General features: G+C 44.4%; 1 long non-coding RNA gene across 1 annotated transcript; it reads left to right on the plus strand.

Moving 5' to 3' along the window:
- Nucleotides 1–200: 200 nt before the first annotated feature.
- On the plus strand, nucleotides 201–7,417 carry LOC121279380. The gene is made up of 2 exons (XR_005943377.1): nucleotides 201–340; nucleotides 6,890–7,417. It is a non-coding gene; the product is annotated as an uncharacterized LOC121279380 (long non-coding RNA).
- The last annotated feature ends 2,847 nt before the right edge of the window (nucleotides 7,418–10,264 follow it).

Consider the following 10,264-nt stretch of genomic DNA (forward strand, 5'->3'; position numbering starts at 1 on the left):
CCATACCTTCCCTGGGAAAGTCCCCTGTTATTTTCATGCCCCCCAGCCTCCACTCTCTCTCCTCACCCCCGCCCTCATTGCAGCTTCCCCCGAGTGGCTGCGCCGCGCCCCTTGTTTTGGGCGCCGCATCCAGTGATGTGCCGAACTCCACGGGGACCATCCCCACTGCAGCGCAGGACAGAGCCAACACAAGGCAAAGCAGCGGGAGAGCCGCGAGGTAACCGGCGCAGCGCGGGAGCCGGCAGAGGCTGGGCTGCTGAACTACCTGAAGATGCTGGTTGTTTTTCCTCATACGAGAGCTGGTTACTTTGGTAGATTTTGTGCATGATCGCCACAGAATGTAAGTTTTAATGCCGGCAGGCTTTATAATTCCGACTGCAGCCTCCACCGCCTGAATAAGCTGGATGTGATTTTGAGTTAGACTTTTTTAAATTTAAAAAGCATTTCTCTTTTAAGAGGGTTGTTCAACATAATGGATCCCTTCGTACAAACATTTTTTTTTGTCGCTCTTACTTTAAAGTTATCTCCTTTTTCAATTCCGGATCCTTATTGCAAAGACAATAAGCTAAAAAATATTCTGATTCAATATAGGTAATTATTATCATAGATTTTGCAAGTCTGTGGAACACAATATTGCATACGAAGTTAAACACAACACCCAAAATCAAAAGATGAAGGCGTAGCAGTTTTATTTCACAAGATGAGGATTCTTGGATTGCAGGAAGGCTTATCAGGAGTAGGTAAGGTAACATTTCTGACTGAGTATATGAAGTAACATGGAGAAAGTTCTTAGAATTCAGCTGTCCCACCCCCAACCCGCGGTGGGTTTAATGGCGGGTGGGACAATGCTACAGGAGTCAAAAAGTCATTTTGCTGCCGATGTGAAATGATGGTGGGAACGTGCATTCTCGCCCATCATGGCAGTTTGTTATTCCAACCGGTGTGAATCTGATTTGCATCCCATTAATGGGATACAGATGAAGCCCCACCAGAATCGTTCCTCTCTGTCCAGTTATCTAAGCTGCCAGTGGGTTTTCAATGCCATCCAGAACATGTCTGGGCCAATGTGGTATGCAAATGTTGGACTTATCTGCAAGAAGGCTTGGGGGAGCTCGCGGAGATCAGAAGGGAAGATGGAGGCCTCCAGCAACCAGACCCTGGAACACCACGTGCAGCGGCGGATGGGTGGAGCATCAACCACGTGGATCTTCTAACTTCAGGACCTTCCAGGAGATGGATCTTCTCCCTCAAAGGTGGGTAAGTTGATGTCCAGATGCTTTTTAAATATGGCGTCTGGAAACGATGGCGAGCCATCAAGTCCGCCCCGCAGTGCAAAACGCTGGGAAACCTCCAACTGCATAATTAATTAGGCCAGCATCACGCGATATGGCGCATATTCCCACCGGCCTCCGTGGTGGGAAACTCTCCCCGTTCTCACCCCAATGTGGGACTTAGCCCTGGTTTGGAAAATTCCACTCTATCCTTTTGATGGAGCACAGGTGCTTGCAGCTTATGTACAGCATTCTGTGTAAATGCCGCAGAATTCCAGGGGTTCAGTATTGTTACTGTACAGTCACGTTGATACTTGTCATTGGGCTGTTTTCAAAACCTAAACACCTGTGATCTGATGGTGCGGAGAAGAGCTGATAAATGCACGGATAAAGCTTTTCTAGAGCCTGGAGCAAATCATATGGTTCCAAGATCGATTCGATATAGGTGGACAAAGCAAGTTGGAGAAGCAGCAGCAGCCATTGCCGTGCAGAACACAACCAAGAATGAAAGCAGTGGCCAGGTTCTGTTGACAGAGTAACATGCTGCAGCCCAGCTTGAACATCAGCCAATGGAAATTCGTTTGCAACAACAATGGGAAGATGCTCCAGGTGCTAACATTTCAGACAAAGGGCGTGAAGTTTATGCAGCACCATCTCTGGTAAGTTGTTATCTTCTCTTACACCAGGTAGCCAAGATAATTAGGCAGCAACCTTGGGAAAAAAATTAAACAGCTGGTAAATTCAGAAAATTAGCTTTATTTCTGTTTAGGAAGCCAGGGAAAGAGCAGTGCCAGAGGAAACTGATGACAAAGATGAAGGTATGAAGGATTTCCAACAGACTCAAATACAGGTATAACCTCTTACTGGGACTCAATACCTGGAGATTGACAATGCAATGGAAAATGCACCACACAATCTGATGCCTGAACGAGCACATGTCTATCACCATAATTGGCTTCATGGCTATCTTTGGTTGGACAATGTGAGCATCACTTAACATTTTTAGCTATTGATGTTCCTAGAATGTTCACAGAGTAGGAGAGAGACACTTATCTCCCAGTCTCTCTTTTGCTCAATGCTTGTTCTCTTTGCAGATGGTAGTGAAAATGCACATTGAGAAGATGATGAACAAATTCCTGATGCCAATGTAGAATGGCAGGTGATTACTTCCGGAAACCTCGCGATAAGCCCCTCTTCCACGGATGTCAAAAATCGAGGGCAGAAGCGCTATTGTGGATATTATCCTTCATCATGAGGCACCGTTCGTCGTCTGTCACTGATGGATGGATCTCAGAGCTTGTGAACACAATGTTTGGGAGATTGATATTTGGATCCACCAGATCAATTCTCATAAATACATTTTGTGGGAAAAATGTGCATTTCCAATTCTATTGTATGTATTGCTGAAAAAAGAGATATGTCTAATCTTTTCAGCACGCAATCAACAGGACAGTTGCAAGAATACCAATATAAGTGAAAACTGTATGTGAAGAGAGTGCTGATTGGTTGGCAAGTGGCATTGCCATAGAAAATGCACCAGTTAACTGCCAAGCATTGTTTGAAATTCAAACCAGGCAGCTTGACCCTGACTAGTTAAGGCATTGCCCTGAGGAGTGAGTCAGCGAATGGCTGTCACTTGTTTAGCTGAAACAGGCACAATGTGTGTACATGTTCTTTCTGTCTGCAAAGTACAGGACCCATATTATTATATGTAGCTTCCAGTACATGCAAATGTGCCACATTGCAAGCCCGAATGACAATCTTAAATTGGTTGTCAGTGTAATTCTTAGCACATTAAGGATTATTTAGCAGATGTTGTCCAATCGCGGAATCACATCTTGTGTTGAACACTGTGTTTTGAGTTTTGCAAGCATCAAAGGCATCCTGCAGGATAATGGCTACTCTGATCAAATCATTTTGCGCTGTGTATCATGCAAACTCATGAACAGGCCTAAGACCATCACATTCGGCCCTGAAAAGTGCCCTGTCTACCACAGAATACGTTGGAAGGGCAAGGTATATCAAAAATTTGAGCAACAAGCAAAGCTAGCTGTTTCACGCTGCTGCTTTGCAGTAGCAACACAAGTGGTATTTGCCATTTACAGGATGCTACCGTCAATCCAAAAAGACGTTTTGTCGATTGCACAAATCAGTAATGTGGAATATCCCATGCTGCTCGCAATGGGTAGGGCACAAATCATACCCAACCAGCCCGTGCTTGCAAAACTCAAAACGTAGTGCCCAACATTAGATGTGATTCTGCGATTGGACAACATTTGCTAAATATATCTCAGTGTGCTAAGAATTACACTGACAACCAATTTAAGATTGTCATCCAGGCTTGCAATTGTGTTATATTGGAAGCTGCATATATTAATACACAGGGCCCTCTTCTCTGCAGACAGAAAGAACATGTACATATACTGCGCCTGTTTCAGCTAAACAAAATAAGTGACAGCCATTCAGTGACCCATTCTTCAGGGCAATGCCTTAACCAATCAGGGTCAAGCTGCCTGGTTTGAATTTCAAACAATGCTTGGCAGTTAACTGCCAGTCACCATCAGTTGTGCATTCTCCATAACAACGCCACTTGCCAACCAATCAGCACTCCCTTCAAATACAGTATAAGTTGTTGTTTTCCCCGTTATATTGGTATTCTTGCGAGTATCCTGATGAGTGCAAGATGAAAAGCTTAGACATGTCTTTTTGTTCAGCAATACTCAGGTTCTGTACTACCAAACGGCTATTTCTATTGTGTGTATTGTAGCAGTGATGTCCGTGCATTCAAAGTTCTTGATAATGATCAAGTACCATGCCCCAGATGTGCAGAGCTCTGTGTTGTTAAAGATCTAAACCAGGCTTATCCAGCTTTTTGGCATGGGGTTGGGGGGGGTGGGGGGGCACATTTCAATTTTTCTTGCACTAGGGTTGCTGATGAGCAAATCTCGGAAAGATAAGGTTCGACGCAACATGAAATGTGAATTTTTACAAAACTGACGTATAAGAGGAACAACTCGTTGAGCAAAGAAAAATTGTCAAAACAATAAATTCAATTAAAAAAAAAGTAATAAATAAAGATGACCATTAGAGTGTGTAACAGTGAGAGTGTCTGTCTCCAGCTCGCTCCCAGTCTCAGGCTGCTCACTCACTCACCCTCACCCCTGAGAGACTGCGTGAGACTGCATGTTGGTGTGTGGGGGTAAGGGTGAATGAGAACCATGTGACTGCGAATGAGTCAGACACACACACTCCCCTCCCTCACACCCACATTTTCTCTTAAAAACCCCTTCTCACACACACACATATACACACACCCTCAATCCTATCCACCCACCCTCATTCACTCAGCTACACTCCCTCAGCTACCCACCCACACTCACTCAGGCACCACCCACACATTCAGCCACCCTCACTCAGCCACTGACTCTCAGTCACCCTCAGAATCTCTCACTCAGCCACACTCTCACTCGTTCAGCTACCCTCACTAAATCGATTGGGGCGGGTGGGGGGAAGCGCAGAAAAGAGGTCTGGAGTGAGGCCTGAAGCCTAGCGGTAACCAAAAGCAGGTGCCAGCTGAGAAGAGAGCCGAGAACCGGTTGAACATGGAGAGAACCGGGCACAGCCAAGGGAACGCAGCTGCAACTGGGCCAGATCACCGGGAGTTGGGTAAATGTAACCGGAGCCATGGGAAAGCGTGGTGAGCGGAGGCCCTGTGCACTCTTGAATCTCTATCCTCACAAACTCGCAGTTGCCAGTGTTTGCTGCGCCTTGCATCACAGGTTGCTTTTCTCCCATGTTTGCTGTTGATAAGCTCAGAAAACATGGGAGAGAAACAGGCTGTTCTTGGAGTAGTAGTTCCCTGCAGAAATCTTCAAACTCACTGATCGCTCTTATCAGAAGTTTCAACAATTGTTCGGGGGCCACATAGAGAGGTTTTGCAGGCCACAATGCAGCCCATGGGCCACGTGTTGGACAAGCCTGATATAAATTAAGGCAATTGTTTTGTCACTGCAGATCTCAGCCCACAGGCAAAGACAATTTCAGAGAGATGCTTTACAAGCGAATCTAGTATACAGGGAGAACCATAGAAGTAGAGGAGAATTTTGTGGCACCTATTGCAGTGACATGGCTGTGGATGGAAAACAACAGTGATAGAAATAACCCTTCATACATTACTAACTCTGATGGCCTTCGAGTGTTTACGTCTTCCAGTTATTCATCGTGGCCTATGTATTTAATGATCAATGAACTCCCTCCAAAGGTGAGAACCACAAGTCTCATTCTAGATGGAAAATGGTTTGTAAAGTGTGAGCCCAAAATGGAAATTTTCCTACATGAATTTGTTAAGGAAGCGAGAAAGCTGTCCGATGATGGAGTTTATGGGTTGGACATGGGCAAATTGTTAGAAACAGATTGTTTGCACTATGCTGCTGCATGGATTCTCCATCATGTGCAGCAATGCAGAATACAGTCTGATTTAATAGTTATCATCCTGGAAGAACAGTGGACCGGGTCGTCAGGTAACCAATAGAATCCTGTGGTATCAAGGACAGAACAGATCAAGAAATATTGCAATATGTGACAAGGGCACAGATGCAGGGAAGGATAGCTAGAGGTACGAAGGGACCTGATGCCTTTGTCAACTTGCCGCGTTTCTCACTATGTTGGGGCTTCCCCCCGATTTAATCTACTGCCTTCTGTTGGATGTTGTCAGACAACTGACTGACTTATGGGTCTGCACAGCAGATTTTTTTTTTATTCATTCATGGGATGTGGGCTTTGCTGGCTGGGCCAGCATTTATTGCCCATCCCTAGTTTCCCTTGAGAAGGTGGATCTCCCCTGACTGTAGCTATTGTGGATAAATGTCTGAAAGCCTTTAAGCCACCTAGTTTTAGTTGCATGATCTCCGAGACTATTAGCTGAGAGAAAATACTGGAAGGCCTCAGAATGGTACATGTGGCTACTGTTCTACAGCTTGCCATGTTTAAGTGGCGTACTGCCAGGGATTTATTTAAATCACTGGACTTTCCTTATGCACCTTTCTTTCCTCTAACTGAAAAAAACAATCACACTTGATGAGGTAGACAAGTATGATGAATTGAAGTGCTCATTTGTCACCAGGGTAAATATATAGTTCAGGAGACATAACATTTAATATGCACTCACTTTCCCAAAAGTGTAGAAATGTGGGACCCCCTGTGGACCCATTCATGCTTCCCCTTTGAGGGGTGCAATTGGTGACTGAAATGACAACTTACAGGCATTAGACCCAAAGAAATTACACAACATTCACTGAATATTTGCCTCTCCGTTGCAGGGCAAGATGGCGCACAGCCAGAGGGACAGACACAGCTGCATGTCACTCCCATGGTACTCACCATCATTGAAACACCCATGATGGAGGCTGTGGCCAACGGTGGGCTGAAATCAAAAATAACATTATCCTCATTCCTAATCCTTTTCACACCCCACTTCCTCCTCATCCAACAATCTGTTCCCATTTACAAGCTGCAAATAGTGTAAGCTTGCACCTCCTACTTCGTCCTCCGTCACCTCTCCTCTGTGTCCCTTCCCTCAAACTCGCCCCAGCTCTATCCGTGTGCCTTTCTCTTTTCAGATACCCAAAAACTGCAACCTGGCCAGGCAATGGTGGAAGAGGAAGAGGTGAAAGAGCAGAAAGATCGTGACAATGAGGAAACACCATCACTTTCACACTGGCAGCGACCAGATTAGTTACTGATGCTGCCAGCACTTCAGAGGTGGGATCTGCATATGGAAAGAGTGACCTGCAGCCAAGGCAGGAGACATATGTAGTGTCAGCTTACCAGAGAGAAAAGTCACACATGATTTCTACTACGGAGGAGTCAGAAAAGGACTTTGATAGGGTAAAGAAAGAAACTGAAGGGTATGCACAATGAAATGTTTGTTGCTTTGACATATCTGCCACAAAGCCTGTGGTCAATATTAAGGAGCATGGAACAGTAAAGCATCAACCAAGCACATGGCTTTGCACACAGTTTGGAACCCATCCTTTCCAGGATGGAAGTAGTGGCCAATTCCATGAACACACCTGCAGATCTAACCAGAGTGGCAGTATCTGTTGGCTGATGTCTCAGCTTCCATTGTTCAACAAACAAAAACTATCCAATATCTAAGTGCTGCAGCGGAATCTCAGACTGAAGTAATGCAAGCTCTGTCAACATCCTGGAGGTTGCCATTGACCAGAACCTAAACTGGACCAACCAAATACTGTGGTTACAAGAGCAGGTCAGAGGCTGGGAATTCTGCAGTGAGTAACTCACCATAGAACCATAGAAAAGTTACAGCCCAAAGATGGCCATTCATTCCATCTTGTCCATGCCAGTCCGAGGACACACAGATGCCCTTTCTAATCCCATCTTCCTGCACCCAGCCCATAGCCCTGCAGCTTACAGCACTTTAGGTGCAGATCCAGGTGCCTTTTAAAAGAATTTAGAGTTTCTGCCTCTACCGCCAACTTGGGCAGCGAATTCCAGACACCCACTACCCTCTGCATAAAAAAGTTCTTCCTCATGTCTCCCCTACACCTTCTGCTACTTATCTTGAATCTATGTCCCCTGGTTCTGGAATTCTCCATCAAGGGAAACAATTTTATCCTGTCACTCTATTTATTCCCCTCATAATTTTGTATACCTCTCAGCCTTCTTTGTTATAAGGAAAATAACCCTAACCTATCCAATCTCTCCTCGTAGCTACACTTTTCTAACCCTGGCACCATTCTTGTAAACATCCTCTGCACTCTCTCCAGGGCTATTATGTCCTTCCTGTAATGTGGTGACCAGACCTGCACACAATACTCCAGTTGTGGCCTCACCAGTGGTTTATACAATTCCAACATTATATCCTTACTTTTATAATCTATACCTCTGCCAATGAAGGAGAGCATTCCATATGCCTTCTGTACAACCTTGTCTACTTGAACTGCTGCCTTCAGGGACCTGTGTACTTGTACATCAAGATCTCTCATTTCATCTACCCGTCTTAGTATATTCACATTTATTTTGTAATCCCTGTAACTGTTTGATCTCCCTAAATGTATGACCTCAAACTTCTCTATATTAAAATCCATCTGCCACTTTACCGCCCACTCCACCAACCCATCTATATTGTTTTGGACATTATGGCTATCCTCTACACTATCCGCAGTTTTTTTGTTTTTATCCAATTTGCCACATTACCCTGAATCTCATGGGCTTTTACTTTCCTAACCAATCTGCCGTGTGGGACCTTGTCAAATGCCTTGCTAAAATCCATTTACACAACATCCACTGCACTACCTTCATCAACCCTTCTTGTCACTTCCTCAAAGAATTCAATCAAATTTGTGAGGCAAGACCTTCCTTTAACAAATCCATGCTGACCATCCCTGACTAGTCCATGCCTTTCCACCTGACACCCCAGAGCCTGCCCACCATCTACAAGGCACAAGCCAGGACTATGATGGAACTCCCTCCACTTACCTCGAACAATGCAGCTCCAACAATTCAAGAAGCTGTAATATGCCTTCAAGGCATATCAGCATGACATCACTAGAAGGGAATCATGTCATGTGCTCCAGAACTCAAGTTCTGTCGAAGGGTCATGAGGACTCGAAACGTCAACTCTTTTCTTCTCCGCTGATGCTGCCAGACCTGCTGAGTTTTTCCAGGTAATTCTGTTTTTGTTTTTGTTTTGGATTTCCAGCATCCGCAGTTTTTTTGTTTTTATATTTATACAGAATCCATAGACCACTTCGTCAGCAGATGCAGAAAAAATTGTACGTACTGCAATTTTTCAAATGCAGAGCAAGCAGACAGGATTGTTGAGTTGGTGATTGCATCCACTCATATGGAAGACTTCCAGCAAAATTTGATAGACAAGTCCAAAACGTATAGCATTGAAGTGCTACTCAAGGAAGGACATAAGTACAAAGTGATCTTTGCAGGTCAACAAAGCTTACAGATCCTAAGTACAACTGCAATTGTTGACACACTCACTAGAACACCAAAACCTAGCAAGACATATAGTAGGTGTAGATTTCTGCATGCACCAAGGAAATGCCCAGCTTTCTCTGCAAGGCATGTTGCATTGGTAATGGCACTGCTCTAGAGCAAAGGTTGATACAGCTACAAAAAGCGGTGCACTGATCCAAACAGACTGTAAACAACAGGTACCTTTGAGCAATAAGAATAACCATCCGGTATCCCGTCAGAAATATATACATGAGGTGACTGACAAACCAGAAAATGACGGTGATGTGCAGAACGAGACAAAGAGCAATGAACATGTTTCACGCAATCAATCTTGTGGAAAATATAGATGCCATCACAGCTAAAAGCAAACAGGTCATCATGCCAGAATCTTTGCGACCTGATATTCTTCAACAACTTCATCACTCACACATGGGCATAGATTGGATGGGAATACTCGCAAGAGAGACAGTCTATTCACCTGGAATGAACAATGACATTAAAGACATTGTCAAAGAAGTGCAAGGCATATCTAGAGTCTCTGCTAAGTCAGCACAAAGAACCACTCGTTCCACATAAAGTTCCTGTCCATCCTTGGTCCAAAATTACATCCAACCTCTTTCATGTCCATGGCACTGACTTTATCATCATTGTCGACTACTATACCAAGTACCCCATTATTCGACAATTGCGCAATACACAAAGCACAACTGTCGCGTACACTCTAAATGCTATTTTCAGTTTATTTGGTGTGCCTAGAGAGATCATTACAGAAAACAGTCTGCAATTTATTGGCAAGCCATTTCAGGATATTTGTGAGAAGTGGATTATTGATCACAGTACATCTTCTCCTCATTATCCTGGATCTATCGGCCTAGCTGAACGAAGGATTCACATGGTGAAATCCCTAATTCTCAAATGTAAACAGGCTGAGCAAGATCCACAGATTCCAATGTTACATCTGAGAGCAAGACCTTTAAGTGCAACTGTTTCATCACCAACAG

The sequence above is a fragment of the Carcharodon carcharias genome, chromosome 6 (assembly GCF_017639515.1).
Source record: "Carcharodon carcharias isolate sCarCar2 chromosome 6, sCarCar2.pri, whole genome shotgun sequence".
Classification (NCBI taxonomy): domain Eukaryota; kingdom Metazoa; phylum Chordata; class Chondrichthyes; order Lamniformes; family Lamnidae; genus Carcharodon; species Carcharodon carcharias.